The sequence below is a fragment of the Grampus griseus genome, assembly GCF_964374135.1.
Source record: "Grampus griseus genome assembly, chromosome: 1".
Classification (NCBI taxonomy): Eukaryota; Metazoa; Chordata; class Mammalia; order Artiodactyla; family Delphinidae; genus Grampus; species Grampus griseus.
In genome coordinates, this window is record NC_139017.1 from 70,913,698 (window position 1) to 70,931,539 (window position 17,842).

Here is a 17,842-nt window from a genome sequence, read left to right on the forward strand (position 1 = left end):
TAACCCGGCAGTCCGAGAGCGTCTGGCCCTTTAAGGCCACCTTCTTCCCCCCACGTGCCGTCTGGTTGGGCTGGCGACGCTGACGCACGTGTGACGTCAATGGCAGCTGGCGGAGTCTGGGCACGAGGAGCGAAGATGGGGTGGGGGTGGGGGGGGCAAAAGCGAGAGGGCGGTTCATTTGCATTTAAAGGGTCCACTCCAGGGTTAGCGATCAAGGCTTTAAAGAAATGTGTATTTGGAAAACTTTCCGTCTTGCACTACGGGGCAAGAAAAAGGCGTGGTATAGCTAAAGTCGGTGGTGACTCAAGTTTGCAATGTCAATTATGTCCTTCCGCGGGAAGGGGGAAATAGTCCGTCGGTGCCCGGGCTGGAACCACGTGACATGGAGGGGGCGGTGGGGGGTGGGGAGAGGGAAGAAGGGAGGAGCTGGGGAGACGACTGTCAGGCTTCGTTTCAGCTGCCCCCACCCCCACATCCTGCCCACCCTCCTGCAGCTGCCACCACATCCTGCCCAGCCGGGGGCAGGGAACTCGTGGGGGGGGGGCACTCACCCAGGACCCAGGTTAGGCACCCCTTCCCTACCTCCTTCAGTTCCAGGGTGGGGCGTCTGCCCTTTGCCCTGGGCCTGGCCCCAGGCACCCTGGCACTGAGCTTGGGGCACAGTTCTGCCAACACAGTCTTGGACACCTCTCTGCCCAACTCCGCCCCGCACCCTGCCCCCGCCCAAAGCGGGACTTGTTCGGTCCCAGATCAGAGCCCCATCCCTGGACTAGCACAGTTATCAATAGACAATTAGAAGTGTTCAATAACGTTTTTATAGTCTTAACTCAGATACACAGCTACAAACACATATACAGATTCATGAAACAGACTTTTGCTGAGCACATTCCATGCCAGGCCCTGAAAAGCCCTGAAGACTCAAAGTTGAGTTAAACTGCTGCCCTCAAGGAGTTCAAAATCTAGTGAAGGAGAGTAAATTAGAAACCAAAAATGTCACTACAATGCAGTGTGTACTGATGAGGTAGATACACAGAGTGGAGAACACTATACAGAATCAGAGGTACAGGAAGACACACAAGTCGAAGGATCACCAGTATATTACCCATGCTGATGGCCCTTCCCCTCACAAGTGAGGTGGAAGATGGGAAAGATTGGGAGCCTTTGCTGGGATTACTGGAAGACTGGGAGGAAGAATGATCAGCCCAATGGAAAGTATGACACGGATGGAGGTGAGGATGGAGATTGTCCAAATGACTGTGGAGAAGGCAAGAGGGTTAACCAAGCAGCCAGTTAGAGGCTGAAACAGCAGTAATGGCTTCCCATAGTTATGAAACAACAGTCAGGAGAGAAGCAGCCCTTGTGGATGAGGAAGACCTTTCCAAATTAAGTTGGATAGGGATGCTTGGGGAGGTGTGACTAAAGGGAGCTATTGATGTCCCTTTGCCATATAAATTGATGAAGATGATACAGTACTGAGGAGTTTACACACACTTTTTAGGACTTTGGTGGGCATCTGTCCGACTCACAGGGGATTTTATAGCAACGTTAGTTGACTTTTCTCTAAGAAAGATTGAGTTGGTAGTCAGAGGGAGAGAAGGAAAAATGAGACCCAGCCATCTGAGCCTGCCTAGGCATTTTCCACCTAGCACATCCTGGGATGGGTAGTCCAGGGGCTAGAAGAAAAAGATGTAGTGAGTCATTTTCAGGAAGTCTTTATTATAATCTAACTTCCAGCAACACTCCCTAGATCCTTTCTTAGTTCTCCATGGAAATCAAGACCTCATGTTTATTACTTTTCCTTTCCTATGAAGTTCTCTCTATAAATACATGTATATGTAAATTCTATTCTACTTGTAATGTCAGCCTCTCCTGCTCTTTCCTACTCTGTTTTCTAGTGGATTATCATTTCAGCATCTCAGGGTCCAGGACACTCCGTCTCCCCCACTGAGCTTTTCCCTGCCCTCCTTTCTCCCCCCTGCTCTTCATGGCCCTTTAACACCCTCCTAGGTGACTCACCTACCTTCCTTCCTCATTCCTTTATTTAGGACCCAACATTCCAAGGCAGGGAGGACCAGGTGGCCAATCACAGCCCTGGCAAACCTACCTCGGGCTTGAGATTGGCTGGAGCTGTGGTTGGCGGGAGGCTCACCACTCAGATCTGTAGGATGTTGGGGAGGGGGTTTCTGGGAAACAGCCCTGGGAAATAATTTGTTCTGGGGCTGCTAATGGTTTTGAAGAGAATCTTTCCAATAGAGCTGGGGCCAGAGGGTCTCTAGCTTGAGAGCCTCAAAACTGGAGGCAGGCTGAGAACCCAGCTTTCTCAGTGTCCTGGGGGCTTGGCTGCCCCCCTGCCCACTTTTTTTTCCTGTGATCTGGGACCCAGTGGTCTGAAGGCTGAGTTCCCAGGCCTGTTCCTAAGAAGTCTTTTCCAGCAGCCCTGGATCTCTCCAGTCTCAACATTCTGCTTTCCCGACGTCGGAAACAGCCGGAAAATAAACACCCTGATGACTAAACGGTTTCTCCAGCTAGAGCCTGGGGAAGCACTAAAAATAGAGGCCACAAGTGAGGGGAGGTTCCCCACTTGAGGGAGGGGGGGGCACTTTCCCATCCTGCTATTGCCACAGCCCCAGGCCTGGCACAAGACTCTGTTCTTCTAGAGTCCTTGGGGACAGGGCAGATGGGCTCCCCCTGCCTACACTGAGGTCCTTCAGGCAAGCTAGCCCTGCCTGGTAGGGAAGACTGACATCTTCTGGTGCTGGGGCCCCATCTCTCAAATCTAATGGGGAACTAAGAAGCTATGTTTGGGGACAAAGTGGAACACTCTAAATCAGGTTTCCTGAAGGAGGGGCCAAGTGGAAGAGTTGGAAACTGAGGCCAAGGAAATAGGAGCTTGCTGGCTTCCTGTCTTAAAGCATACAAGATAAGCCTCCAACCTATTTGCAAAGCAATTCCACTGAACTTGCCTCCACTAATGCTTGTATGAGATAATGGGCCTAAAGGGGGTCTTGACAGTCCAACCCTTGAATTATTATAATGCAGCATGAGGTACTGTTCAAAGCAATCTACTTGTATGAACTAATTTAATCTTCACACCAATTTATGAGTTAGGTACTATTATCAAAATCTCTTATTTTACCCATGAGGATCATGAGGTACAGGGAAGTTAAGTAACGTGCCTCTGTTCCCAGTTAATAAATGGTGGAATAAGGATTTGAACCAAGGTAGCTTGACTACTCCAAAGTTGATGCCTCTTATCACCATAACATGCTGCCTCTTTCGGGATATATTCGTCTCTTCAGCCCTTAACCTAGAATTGAGTCTTTGTCCAGTAAATCAGACCCAGCCAGATAGAAATCAGGGTGTGTGAAGAACTGAGTGCCCTTCTGTTCTCCAAGGTTCTTTGAGATCTAAGCCAGATTCCATCATTTCCTCAAGCTCAAGGTAGGAAGCAGACGTTGGAGTAACAGGGATGCTGGGAGAGGAAGTCTGATGGGTCAGTTGTCCAGTAGGCATGGCACCCACACTCCTGTTGCAGGGCACGAGAAGATTCACCACACCCTGGAGCAAACAGGAATTAAAAACTTTTTAAAACAGCTACTACTGCTTCTTTAATAAGATGCTTTGGGGCGTTTCCTGTGCTGGGGGAAATTAGGGTCACACCCCTTTAAATTGCCCCCCTCGGCTGTAAGTGTTCTGGGGCCGCAGGCACTGGGGATTAGGTCACCCACGAACTATGAGCTGTCGCTTTAAATTGATGGGCGTCTGCCGAGCCGGGCTCCGGGAGGGGAGGGGGCCTGTCTCAGGTAGAGGGAGCAAGCGAGCTCTCCAGGTAACCCCCCAGAAATGAACGTGTCCCTTTAAGTGGAGCTTCGGCACACCCTAAGTGAGGAAGATGGAATCTTTTCAACACTTAGCGTCTACCCTTAATTTATCTACTTAGACTCCCACCTCCCAAATCTCCTGGGGCTTGGGGGATGGGGGGAGCTGTCGAGGTAGAGTGTGTGTGTGTGTATGAGAGAGTGTGCACGCAGTCCGAGGAAGCTCCCGGGAAAGGACCTCCTCGAGCGCACGGTGGCAGCAGTGCTAGGCGGCCGTCTGGCCAGCTCGAAGCGGGGGCACCACGGGCGCGGGCCGATCCCTTTAGGGGCCTCTGGGTCTCGCGTGCCTACTTTGCCTCGGTCCGTCGCTGTCTCCCTCCCTCCCGGCTGGCGGAGGGATCTGCCGCTCCCGGCGCCGCAGCCTAGCTTGGAAGGGCGGTGGGGTGGGGGCCGACCCGGCCCGGCTCGGCCGGCCCGAGAAAAGCGAGGGGCGGGGCCGCGTCCCTGGGACCGCCTTTACTCCGGCCCCGCCCCCACGCCCCCACGGGTTCCTCCCATTGGCTCCCCGCCTGTCCATCACCCCTGTTCCCCCCACCCCTCAAGCTAGGCTGAGCTGTGCCTACGTCGGCCTTGACTCTTGGGGGCTGGAGGAGTTACCTTTGGAGCCCGAAAGGAGGAAGGAAGGAAAATATCAACAACAGCCGAGGCGACTCGGACGCTCGGCCCGGGTCCCCCGCCTGCCTGCCCGCCCCCGCGCCCAGGACGGGGGCCTAGGCCCCCCGGCGCCGCCCAGGGCCCGCGCGGACGCCGGCCTCATTTATTATTCCCCCCGCCCGGAGCTGCGGCTTCCAGGTGCTGAAGATCCCCCGGACTAGGGGCGAGGGCTACCCCCTCCCAGCCGTGACACCCCCCTTCCCCCAGTGGGGCCGGTGAGTATAGAAAAATAATGAGCCTGCCGCTTTAAGAGGCCCCCTCCCCCACCCCGTCCTGGGGTTGGGGTGGAGGGTGGTCTAGACCGTCCCCCTGAGGGGTGGAATGGGGTGGCCTTCTGGACTGGGAGGAACTCGCGGAGCGGGCTGTTTTCGTGTGGCGTTGGTGGGAGATTATATGGGGGACTGTTTGGGTGAGGGAGTCGGCTGTGGGGACAAGTGGAGTGGGCTGTAATTCCCTTGGGTGTTGGGGTCGGGGTGGGGACCGGGGGCTTGGGGGCGCGCCGGTCTGTTGGTGTCCGGGGGTTTAGGGCGATCCCCGAGTGGTCTGGGAAGGGGCGCCATCCTCAGAGGGGGCCTCTGGTGACAGCCGGGAGCGACTGACATTTTAACAGCCGGCCCTCCCTCCCTCTCCCTCCTCGCGCCGCCTGTTCCCTCCTCCTTGGCCCGAAATGGTGCAGAAGGGGGCCTGGGAGGGCGGCGGGAGGGTGGGGGCGGGGGGAGCCGCAGCTGTTTGGGAAGCGGGGGAGGGAGGGGGGATGTTGTTCAGATGACACCAGGGTGGTGGGTTGAGGTGTGTGAGTGTGTGTGTGTCCGGGGCCCGGGTTTGCCCGGCGCCTGTGGAGCTGGGACGCGGAGTCACCACGGAGGTGGGCACGCAGGACCCTTCCTTGGGACCTCCTAGCCCGCTCCCGAGACCCCTGATCTGGTTTGTCAGCAGCCCCAGCCGGAGAACCCCCGGCCAGAAGTTTGCAGCTGTTCAGCATCTGGGCAAGAGTTCTCCAGTCCCTCTCTCCACCTATGGCTGGCTGAACTGGGCTGGGAGTGGGGGTCTAGTGAGTGTTGGGGGGCTTTTGGGGAGGGAGGGCCAAAGAGGCTAAGATGCATCTAGTCTCTCACCCCAGTGCTAGCCCCTTTCCTATCAGTTTTGGTCTTACAGGGCCTCCCTTCCCCTAGTGATTGAAGCTCATCTCTCAGTGGCCTCCTGAGGTCTCTCCCCAATGAAAGGAGGGCTCCTGAGTGTGGGCACCTTTGGAACCACTGACTCGGTTATCCCAGGTTTGTCCTTTGAGTGGGGGGACTCTCTCTGCCTTCGCTTAAGCAGCCCATTGTTGATGGGTTGGGGGAGGGTACAGTGGGTGGATCCTGTGTCCCCCTTCTCAGTGCTCAGCCCCCTTTTGAGATTTCCTTGTAGGCCTGGTTTCTTTGGTTTGGGGGAGTGGCCCTCTGCTGCCCCTTCCCCCATCCCCTCAGTGGGTGTCCTAGGCAATTCAGGGGCCAGCCTGGACTATGGGAAGTTTACCGTCTGGGGCGGTGACCTTGGGCTGCTCTGGCCTCGAGATAGCAGGGGAGCCCTGGCCAGCAGAACATTGGGTATTTTGAAGTTAGGGAGCTGTCCACCTCCCGCTCCCCTCCAAACCCCCAACAGAGAAGTCTTAGTAGTCAAGGAGAGCATTGAAAAAGGCACATGTCAGTGTTCACAGATGTCTACCCGCCTGTGGTCGCCGGGTCACACCCGCCCCAGGACTTAGCCTGGCTGTCCCAGCTCCCACGGCCTGCCTGGGAATGAATTTCCTTCCTGTGGTTTCCCAGTGTGTTGGGCAGGAGATGGGGGTGGGGTGGGATCAGTGTGAGGGTGGCTGAAGACCCGTTTATATGGAGTGATTGGGGGTTCACAAGAGCTTATGTGTAGCTCTTTCTCCACTTTCCCCAGCAGACATTTGGACCCTTGGGTCTCAGTGGTCATATTCTCTTTGTTGTAACTTCCCTGCCACCCCTCCCCCAACACAGCCTGTGTGTGTTAGTGTATTTGTGTGTATATGTATGTATATGCGTGTGCATTTGTAAAGGGCAGGGTCTCTGGTTTCTCTGGGAGAAGGGGGAGCTTTCACTTACATACCTTTAGAGGCCAGAGAGGTGGTTTTTTTTAATCTGAGGTCACACAGCAAATCTGTGTCAGAGCTTTAGTCCAACCACCACTCTTTCAGGCATGGCTTCATAGCAGGGAGAGACCATAGGAAAGAAGACACAGTCCTTCCCCTTGGAGGCCCTGGTCCAAGTGGAGAAGCAGGACCCTTGTGTTGGGGGATGGGCATGAGAGGTTGGGCTGGATTCTGTCTGCTGTGCCCAGTGCCTGGAATAGAGTAGTGGAGGACATGAGAGGGTGGCGGGGACTGCCCGTTGTCTACACCACTCTGTACCTGCTGTCCCTGGACTGGAGGAGCCTGGGCTTCCCAGCTCTGCCCCTCTTGGCTCCTGGTTCTTCTCATAGGCTCGGAGATATGATAGTCTTTCTGGCTGCTGTTACATAATCTCGCCAGAAGATTTTTTTTTTTTTTTTTTAATCTTTCCTGGGTCTTTCCTTGGAGGTGTGATGAGGGGAGAAGGCAGAGGGTAGACTCCCCAGGTTGGGGCTGGAGGACCAGTAGCAAGGAAGCTGGGAGAGGCCTCCTGGCCTCTGAGGGGGACAGGAAAGAGGACACCTTGGGTTTAGGCCCTCATTGATTGTGACCTAGCCTCTCCCACCCTCCTCCCCGACCCTGCCCTGGGAAGGTCTCCCTGCTGTGGGTATCCCTGGGCCTTGTGCCCCCAGAGAAGCCTGCCCCTCTGCTCATCCTGTCAACCTTCTTCTTCTGGCCAGCTGGGCCCCTTGCCCTCCCCAGTTGGCTTTGGTCCAGAATCTCAATGCTTACCCTGGCCTGCTATGGGAGGGCCCTGTGTTGGACACTTTGCCACCCACTTCTGTACCTCTGTGGGGGCAAGAGGAGTCAAATGGAACAAATGGGTGGGTCCAGCATTTCCCTAGTTGTATTTAAAGCCAGGATCCCTGCTTCTCTGCCCCTCTAGTCCAGAGGGTGGTGGCCTTACTGGAGAAGGGGAGTCAGTGGGGGATGTGTAATAGAGGCCTCGACCTCTTGGGAACAAGTCATAGTTGGTGTTCGGCTGGGTCCTGGAAGTGGGTAAGAGGATCAGACATGGGCCTAGAATCCATCCTCAAGGGTCAGCCTATGGGTCTTGTGGCACTGTGGTGGTGGGTTCTCCCCACCCCTTGCGATCATAGCTGGGACTCTCCAGGCTCTCTGAGGCCAACTGGTTTGAGGCAATTATCTCCCTTTTAGAGGGAAGGAGGAGATGGTGGCAGGGCCAGCATAGCCTCAGCATCACTGTAATCTCTGGTGACTTTTATGAGCCAGTCATGGGGCCGGAGTCCGGCCAACCGTCTGTCCTTCTGTCCCAGTTTGGTGACTTACTCATGGGGTGAGGGGGAGGTGTTAGGTGCTAGTAGTTCTGTTCTGGGAGCTGAAAACCTTTCTGTGGTTGATGTTCCCCTGTCTGTCCACAACTGCAGCAGGCAGAATGGAGCTTAGACTTCAGGAAGAACTTATCAGTGGAGATAGATGGGAGAGAGAGAGAGAGCTCTAACTTGGCTTGGGAAGGATGGGATCTCAAAATACTTTCTTCGCCAGTGGCTCTTGGTGGCTCTGCTGAAAGGCCTTGAACTTTGGCCTAGTGGGGATGGTGCTGTTTGGCTCCTGTAATATTTATTTTCTCTTCTTCCCCCATGCCTGGGACTGAAAGTATCCTGAGGAGAGTTTGTCCTGAGAGCTGTGGGATGGCTGGCCTTTGGGCTCCTTTCCCCTGAAGGGGGCGGGGTGGGGGTCTTGTGCAGACTGGCATGCCCAGATGCACCTGGCAGGTCCACAGCGTTTAGTGGCACACATGCATGGAGGTGTGCAGCACACACACACGAGCGTGTAGACACCCATGAAGCAGCTGCTCCCTGTAGCGGGTGGGGGTAGCGAAAGGCAAAGATAATTGAAAGATTGGAGACTGGGGACAGGGTGAGGGGACTGGAGGCAAGAAGGCAGAGGCATGCACAACTCTGAAGAGAGGAGTGTTGACTCGAGCAAGAGGGATTGAGTTTAGACCTAGAGCATAGCGTGAGTTGGGAAGCCCTGGCTGACTTCCCTCACTGCCCCTTGCAGCACTCCACCCCCGCCACCATTTTTCCCTCTCTGTGCCCCTGGCTCAGCCTGCCTCAGCCCCTCACTCGAACCGTATGTCCTTGGGTAAGTCTGCTTTCCAGATGTACAGGAGTTTCACTTAGCCTTGTGGTGAGCAGAGCACCTGGGTGTTTTGGTGGTTTGTCACTGGTCTCTTTTGCCCTCCCGACTCATCCAGATAAGCAAGGCCATTCTGAGGTATCAAGGTTACATCTGAGCCCTCAAGCATTTGGGGGCCAACTCCTGGCCTGGGTGACCCCCAAGACGCTTTGCATCTGATTTTTCCTTTTCTTGAGGCTGTAGCCGCAACCTCTCCTTCCTGGGAGCTAGCCATGCTTCTCTGGCTGGTCCTGCCTGGTGTGGAGACAGGGAGATGCATTCACTGACTCTGCACAGGACCCTGATAGCCTGGGGTTGAGGGGTGGCAGCTGTGCCTATTGTCTGATCTCTCTCCCCTCTGTTGTAGGCTGGGAAGGGAAGGACTTGTATGGAGCTCTGGCCTGTTGCTGGCCTCAGCCAGGTGGGACCATATTTACTCATTTAAACTCACCCTCCCAGGAGGCTTCAGGCTCTAGGCCTGCTCACTGACCTTGGCTTGGTGCCTCTGGCTGGGTGCTCTGGCTACTCCCCTAGGAGTTGGAGAGACCAGGGAAGCATATAGAGAAGGAACATTTTTTGCCCCCTGGTCATGAGCACTTTTACCCAAGGGCAGTACCCCACTCACCCTATTTTCCAATATACTTTGGAGACCAAAAACTAAAACTTTTGAGATCCCTGGGGATTGGAGAAAGGAAACTTCCATTTGTTGTGTCCCTGTGTGCCAAGCTCTGTGCTGGAAACATAGGAAGACTCATTTATTTTTCTCCACATTGTTTTTTGTAATTGAGGAGACTGAGTCAGAGATTTAAGTGACTTGCTCAAGCTTTCCCAGGTAGGAGGTGTTCAGGGCTTGTGTCTAAGGTTAAGGGAAGGATCCTGCCCTGCAGGAGGGGCAGTGGAAAAGGAGGCCCAGGGAGACCTGGGAAGAGGAGGAGGATACATTGAAGGGAAGAACGAACCCAGTAGGATTCCCTGGCAGGAGTGCAGAGGATTAGGGTCTGGTGGCAAGATGGGGGGGCAGGGGGACATGCTTTGGTTCCCTGAGAAGGTATTGTCTTCTGATTGAGTGCCATGGGAGGAAGCCAAAGCAGGGGTATGTAGGCAGGAACAAGTGACACTCAGAGACCCTTCCTGGGTACCAGTGAGTACCCCCTAAAGCTGCCATATGAGATGGATGAGGAGAGAGACTAGATCAGGAAAGACTTGAGCCACAAGAGTCCTGGGCTTGTGCAAAGGCAAGAGGCATGGCTGACTTGAGCCTCCCAGGCCCAGATATTAGGGAATCTGCCCTGGAAGGAATGTGCTGTTACTCCTGGGAGGGAGAACCTGCCTGCTCTCTGTCCAAGTTGTGCGGGGAAGCGCTGTGCTCAGCAGTCAGCCCTCCTCTGCCACTAATTCCTGGTGACCTTGGGCATGTCCCTGCACATTCTGAGTTGGTTTCCATTTCTGTGAAACAGAGATGCCTCCCCTGGAAGAGGAAGGAGGTTCCATGGGAAAACGTGTGGTACTCAGCAGAGTGGGTGCTTGGAAAGTGGCTGCATCCTTTCTTCCAGACATCAGCTCCAACCTGGCCCTGGACTTGCCTGCTAAGGCAGCGGTCCAGAAGGTGGGGTGGAGGCACGCAGTGTCCTGGGTAGGGACTGGATGTGAGGGGGACTTAGGAGGCCCTGAGGGGACCCTGGGACGGGCTTGGGAAGCTGAGCCCAGCTCTGCCCTCCCCAACCAGCTGCCTCCTTGTCTCAGAACCTGCCCACTCCACATTTCACCCCAGAGTCTTACCAGATCCCTCTGGCTGAGTGCTTACTTATCTCTCATGATCTCCCTGCCCCCACCCCTGCCAGCAAATACTTGGGATTGAGGGTTGGGAGAATAAGGAATAAGAGAGAGCTCATCCTCAAATCTCAAGGGAAGACATACGGGCGGGAGTGGGTGTGGATGGGGAGAGGAGGGTTGGTCTCTTTGTGGAGTCTTCCCACTCCAGTTGGATCGAGTAACACGGAGGCAAGGGGATGGAGCAGGTGACCTCAAACCTTTAAAGCATGCGTGTGTTAATGGTTGGGGGTAGACCAGGAGGAAGGGTGATCTTGAAAGGGTTGCCTCAGGCCTCCCCAGGCACATCTCTCTTTGACCTCTGAGCCCCTTTTCTCCATCCCCCACAGCTGCCTGCCTCTCTGCTGACTCCCCTATGCATACCCCATGGCAGGCCTGTGGGGCCCAGGCTGACTGGGTGGGGACAGGTGTCCTGGCCCAGCTGTTCCCTCTTGTCTCCCCCACCTGTCAGCCCAGAGGGTGGAGAGCTGACAGGGAGCAGAGATGAGGAACCCCTTGGCCTCCTCACCTGCTCCCTGGGGTGGGGCCCTGGTTATAAAATGTAGCAGAGGGATTGAGAGTAGACAATAGGCAGGACTTCCCACTCAGAGGAAGGATAAATCCTGACCATAGGAATGGCAGAGAATGCTGAGTACATAGGGATCCTAGCTGTCAGAAATCAGAGGGGTCTTTGCATAATATCTTCTTGAAAGGGTGAGAGACTGGATATTGGTGAGGGGCATGGATCAAGTCTGGGGGCAAGTATTTGACTAGGTGTATGTAGGTACCCCCCCCCCCCCGTGCTGCCTGCTAGTGTGGCGGGGTCGGGGCAGCTCCATCTGGCTGGGCATCTTAGCCTCACCTGGCACCTTTCCTGAAAGCAGCAAGCTAATCCTATAAGAGCTGCCTGGCTGGCCGCCTCAGCAGGCCCACGGAGCCGCACTGCCGGCCCTCCCTTGCCAGGGGCTTAGAGGACTGTCCTTCCAGTCAGAAGGAGATCCAGCTGCCACCCTGAGCGGCCCCTTTAAATCCCCGGTGGCTTCCCGAGGTCACGATGTCTCTAGGAGGATTTGCTTTCCGTGATTGGATTGGCCTCTTTGTGGGGGGCAGTGCTGTCTGCAATTGTAGGTGAACACTTCACATTCTCATCCTCCACCTTCCCTTCCATCGGAATTGGTGCTGTCCAGTCTGAGGGCCCAGGCCTCAGGCCTCCTCCCTTCTCTCCTTGCTCTCACGTTCCAGCAATCAGGACCTGGACCCCCTTCATCTACTTCAGCTAAAGCAGCCTTGCCCCTGTTCTCTGGATGGGAAAGAAGGATCTTGCTGCTTTAAACAAGGGGACAGACCACTGCCCTGGAATACAGTGCCCTTCTGAGACTGTCTACTGCCTGTTTTTCTCCACTTTTTCCTCTTCAGCTTGTTCTTCCTTAGGCCAGGGGCCCATGCTCCATAGTTTTCCCAAGCCCTCATTTCCATGGGCAGTCCCTCTCCTGATCTAACCATCAGCCCTCCTGCTGCAGTGGCAGGCAGCCCAGACCCAGCACTGGTGGCATTATGCTCACCCCAACGGCTCTCAAGCTGACCCGCCCCCAAGGCCCCAGCTGCCACTTTCACTTCTGTCTCCTGAGACCCCAGAGGGAAGTTGGGTGGGGAGGTGGAAGGTGACCCACTAACCGTCCCAACCGCCCCACCTCTCCTCAGCTGAGGCTTCACATGGCCAGGGGCCCCTGTCCGCCACTCTCAGCTAGATGAGTGGAATGGGCTTAGGTTGCAGGGGAAGGGTTGGCTGCAGTGGGAGGAATGGTGGTTAGATAGCAGGAAGGACTTCCTGGGATAGGAGACCACTGCCTGCTTGGCTTCATTGTTTCAGAGGGTACAGCTAGAAGCATAGGTATTATAACTGGACAAACAGGTCATTTGACCTCTTCAAGGTAGGCAGGGGATTGGCTGTCTTCTAGCTCCCATTAGTTGGACTACAATGCTGGGGCTGCAGTGCCCTCCCAAGTGTTACCAGCTGCCCATGCTTAGTCAGGTAACTAATAACAAAGCAAATTTTAGCCCCAGAGACTACTTTGAGTTCAAAGACTCAGCCTGGGAAGTCCTCTCTGTAGTCTTACATCTATGTCGCCTGCTGTACTAGGCTATTTCCTCTCGTTTTGCACTTTGGGGAATGGAATTTAGAAGTGGGGATAGAGGTGGAAGTAAGGACAGTCCGCTCATGTCCTACTGCTGCCCCAGCCTTGGCACTAAAGAGGGGAATAGGGTTTTTCTCCTGAGGAACCCCCAGGCAGTTTTGGAGCCATCACACTTTACCCCATGAACCTTATCCAATTCCTCTAGCTGCAGTGCTTACTTGTTCCTCATAATTACACCTCCTCCCCTCAGATCCCTTCCTGGACAGGGGACCTGGACAAGAGTGGAGGACCCAGTTGGATTGAGAGCTCTAGACAGTACCACTAGATCAATTCAGAAATGTTTTCTGCAGAAGAAGGATGAGACTGGAGACCTGAGGTGCCAAGAACTCCATGTGGGGTCCCTAACGGCCTAGGGATGCTGAGTGGGGGTGTCCCAGGTCCTAGAATGGGAAGTAGAACTTGATGGAATAAGGTCAGAGACACTATGCAAATCCCCATGCAAATGAGCAGTAGTGAGTCATTACTGATTGGCCTGCTGGGTGGAGCATGAGGCAAGGCTCAGGCTCAGGTTCCAGAGCTGGCCCCACTAATGACCATGACAGTGACCTTGGGCCAGTCACTACTCTAACCAGAAGCAGGATCCCAAGCCCTGGGTCTGATAGGCACTCCAGGTGTGTGAGGGGATTGGCTTGGCAGAACCTCTGCTGCCAGGGCCTGTGCGCCCTGCCTGGCACCTGCCCTGGCTGACCATGAGCCTCTGCCAACCCTTGGCCATCTGTTGTGGAGGTTATCGTTCCGAAAGCACCTCCGTCTTCATCAGGCCTGTTCCTCCACTCTTCTGGCCTCCACATTGTCCTCCCCTCCTAAGCTGGAGGACAGGGGACCTAACTGGACCAACTCTTCTGTTATCTCTCCATGGAATCACACAGTCCTGACCTCCCTTCCTTTTGAGCCGCTATAAAGAGCATAGGAACAGAATGTCTAGGCTGGAAGGGCACTTGGGTACCTAGTCCACTCCACCTACCCATTATACTGGCCAGTGGGGTGAACTCTGGCGGGGGCAGTGCCATATTCAAGTTCACACAGTGAGTTAGGGCCAGGGCAGGGACTAGAACCCAGGCATCCAGAATCCCTACCCATAGTCCCCGTATTTCCCTGGGCTGTTCATTACCCTACCTCACCTACCCCTTTTCTACTAGGACTCAGTCTCCTGTTGCCCCCAGATTCTTCCTGAGGTCAGCGGGGTGGCTCTGGGAACTTGTGGGCGCAGGGTGGTTCCTAGCAGCCAGCCTAGAGGCCACCAGGGCAAGGCCAGAGCTGGGGTGGGAAGTGCTGGAGGTCGGGGTGGGGGGCGGTGGCTGCTGCCTCTGTAGGGGGCCATACAGCCTCAGTGATGCTACAGGAAGGATGAGAGCTAGACTACAGGAAGGACAAGCTGGGGTGGGGAAGCAGTGGAGGCGGCTCGGGAGACAGCCCCTCACTGGAGAGCCATCTCCTGGGCAGAGAACAGGCTGGCCCCATCCCAGGAGATTTGCCAAGGAGAAGAGGGCGGAAAGCCTAGGGTGGGGCGCGGGAGAGTTGTCCAGCGGAAACTGGAGGGAGGGCTCCTAGCCCTGCTGCCCACACTGGGTGCTCCTCTTGGCAAGTCGATTCCTGTCCCTTAAGCCCCTTAAGCGAAGGCTTCAGTGCCGACCTCCGCTTGTGTTCTTAGGGTGCCTGGGACCTGAGACCACCCCCGCCCCAGGTCCAGCTTTCCTGGACTGGCCCTCTCTCCCTCCCCACAGCCCAACAGTCCGCCCCCAGGTCCCTTGTCGGTGAGTTAAAATTAGCTCGGTGCCCAGACTAAAAATAGCCCCTGCCCAACCCTGAGGCTGTTGGGCTGGGGGAGGGGAGTCCCCGAGGGAGGGGAGGATGGTGGGAACCAGGGGTTTGGGGAGTGAGCCTGCCAAACAGAACTTTGAAGGGAGGAGGAGGATGGGGATGGGTACCTGCCTGTGCCTTTGAGAGCAGACCCTAGAAGAACTTCGGGGCGAATGAAAGGAGGCTGCCTTGTGGGAGAGGGAGCAGAGAGGGGGCAGAGAGATTGGAGAACAGGGAGGAGCCAGGGAGCAGTGGGTGGGGAGCAGGCGGGGGTGCGAGAATCGGACTGTGCGCGGTGGGGGAGAGGGGCAGCGTGAGACCCCAGCACTGCCTTTGCCCAGACTTCGAGGGGAGGGTGATGCCCCCCACTTCGGGGCTAGTACAGTGTTTGTGGAGGAAGGGCTGTCTGTGTAGATTCCAGAGGCTGCGAACCCCAGGGCTCTCTTGCCTGGGCCCCATCTCTTGGTGGTCACTGAGTTTACCTTCCCACCCATCTTCCAGAGCTCCTCAGCATGTGTCTCTGCGTAGAGGGCTGCGGTTCAGAGAGAGTGGCTTGGAAGGTTTGTGAGCCCTGGGGTGAGGCAGGAATGGAGGCAGTACCCCGGGCGTTTAGAGGGCCGCTGGGCCTTGTGCCCACCTCTGCCCACTCTCAGGGCCTGCTTGCCCTGGAGCCTGGACCTAGCCAGAGCCTCAAGAGCCAAGATGCTCCATCCCCGGCCAGGTCTGGGCTCAGTCCTGGCCCCTGAGGGCCTCCTTGCCTCTCCCTGCCCTGCCCTAGGTGGGCCCTGCCCTTCCCTTGTCTGTCTCTTGGCAGGACTGCAGGATTTCAGAGGACAGGGTTGGAGTCCTGTCGAGTTTCGCCCACGTGCTCGGCCTAGCATCAGCGTCGTGCAAGCAGTTTCTTGTTCTCTACCTGCTTCTCTCTCAACCTCTGTCTCTGTCTAGTCTACTGCCTCTCCCTCTGTCCTCTGGCCCTCTCCTTGTCTGCCTCTGCCCCTCACTCTGCCTTCCTCTTGGACTCTCTGCCACTTTTTCTCTGTCTCTTTTCCTGTCTGTGTGTCTGTCCCCCTCTGCCACCCCCCTCTGTGTCTGCCTCACCCACGTCTCCTCCCTCGTTAGTGAGCAGGCTGTTTGAGGCCGCCTGACTGTGGGGGTGACAGGTGGATTGGATTGTCACCCCCTCCCCCAGCGCCTGCTGCTTATTTCATGCCCTGCAGCCCAGCTACAGGGAAGGGGCGGGAGGAGGGATGACAGCTGTCTCCAGCACCTCCTGCCTTCCCCTCCAGTCCACAGCCCTGAGCAGCCTGGGAGGAAGGGATGAAGGGCCTGCTTAATGAGAGTTTCTCACTATGTGGAAGAGCAGGGTTTGAAGCCCGATGCTCTGTGACGGGGGCTGCTCACTCAGCCTCTCTGGGCAGCTGCTCCATTTTGACTTGCGCTGGTATGGCAGCGCTGAAAGCAGATGCTCTGCAGTTCCTCTGAACCTCTGGGCCGCTGGGACAGAGGGTGGATATGGGTGGAAGGGTGCAGGGGAGAAGGGGAGCTAGGTAGTCCCCTGACGACAGCAGGAGAGGGGAGGTGGAGGCTAGCCCCTGGAAGGCACTTCTGCAGCTCCCCCAGGAAGGGCAGCCCTGCTGCAACTGCAGCTTCAGGAGGCTGCCCTGACCGCTTGCCCCAACTCCTCCTGCTGGCCCCAGGCCACCCTCACACAGGAACTGAGATAGCATCATTCTGAAACCCGAGAATGGTTTGAATATTGCTCAGGTACCAAGTGGTGTTACATTGGGGGAGGCAGGAGCCTGTTACTTCTCCCATGCCCCCTCCAAACCAAGATCCCCTTTAGGGTACATTTTATATGTTATTTGCATCTTATTTGCATGTCAGTACAACCCACATGTTCCTATTGGGTCTGTAGCCCAGCTGAGGAAACCGTTTGTCCATGGGGTCCTTCTGGGACCCCCACCGTTTCTGGTCCCCTCGCTCAGCCTCTACTCCTTGTCAAGCGTGTTGTCAGATGAGCCTGCCTGCCCTGTGTCCTGTCTCATTTGCAAAAGGCTTCTCTGCAGCCACCCTTCTCCACAGACGGTGGGTCTGCGCCTGCCTCCCTGGGACTCAGCCCAGCTGCCATCCTCCTCCCTCTTTGCTCCTTCTGTCTCTGTTGGGGGAGGCCCTATCTCTGTCTGCTCCCACTTACTCCCCAGGAGGTCCACCCTGCCCAATCCTGTCCTGCCAGCACTACTCCGAGTAGGTGAATCAGAATCAGAAGCAGCTGGAGTCTTCGAGGGGGTACTTTGGTGACAGAGATGCTGCCAGCCCAAGGAGTCACAGCTGTGGCCTGAGGTCAGGATTGGGTGGGCCCTGGGGCCATCAGAGCGGGAAGGCCATCCTGGATAACCCCGTCTCTGTGGCAGCCCTAAGCCCTCCCAAGCCTTTGGCCTCCAGGAGAAGCAGCCAAAAGCCAGGTCATCTGGGAGGGCCTCCTAGAGGAGGAGCGGGCTGGAAAGGGGAAGAGGAATGGGGCCGGCCCAGGCGAAGAAGAAAAGGCTCACATCTGGATAACATGCCCAGGCCCTGGCAGTTGGTTAGGTAATTAGGAAGAGAGCTAATTAAGGAGGTCCAGGTGTTCATTAAAATCTCCCTAATTGGATAGGAGGGAAGCTTGGTCAAGATAGGCCTCCATACCTTGGATAGGGTCAGTTTAGGGTTCATTGTGCCCACCCAGGCCCCAGCCACCCCTTTTTCCAAAGTAAGGGCTGAGTTCTTGCCCTTACTGTTCTTGCCCCCAAGCTTTCCAAGACTGCAACAGTGTAGAATGGATAGCAGAAGGGGAAAGAGATGAGTACAGACTGACCCTGCTTTGTAGGAAGGTTCCTGGTTAGATAGGAGGAAGGACTGCCCAAGGTAGGGGCATCTCCTCCTCTGGCAGTGTTGGCACAGAGGTAGGAGTGGCAATGGGGAGGGCGCCATGGGAACATGGAATCATAAAAAGTGCTTTGGGCTACTGGGTATAGATGAGGCCTGGTCTTTTTAACCCTGACTTTGCTCTATCAGAGGATGCTCAGTGGGTCTCTGTGGCTTCCCTGTCTTCTCAGCCCTGATCCCTCTAGCATCCCAGCTCCCCCAGCATGAGGCGGGGGTGGGGGTGGTGGTGTAGGAGATCAGCCAGGGAGCTGGTTGCCAGGTGACAG

The 17,842-nt window shown here is 55.9% G+C and overlaps 1 protein-coding gene across 6 annotated transcripts in view; it reads left to right on the top strand.

Annotated features, from left to right (window-relative positions):
* Positions 1–4,424: 4,424 nt before the first annotated feature.
* The window catches only part of MEF2D (myocyte enhancer factor 2D), a gene marked incomplete at its 3' end in the record, with an annotated part of 34,561 nt that continues 21,143 nt past the window's right edge, over positions 4,425–17,842 (top strand). For 2 of the 6 annotated variants that reach the window (XM_082653634.1, XM_082653637.1), the window contains exon 1: positions 4,426–4,747. Of the gene's footprint in view, positions 4,748–5,340; positions 5,398–17,842 lie in introns of those variants that run through there. The other 4 variants (XM_082653638.1, XM_082653639.1, XM_082653636.1 and 1 more) reach the window with 4 other exon arrangements.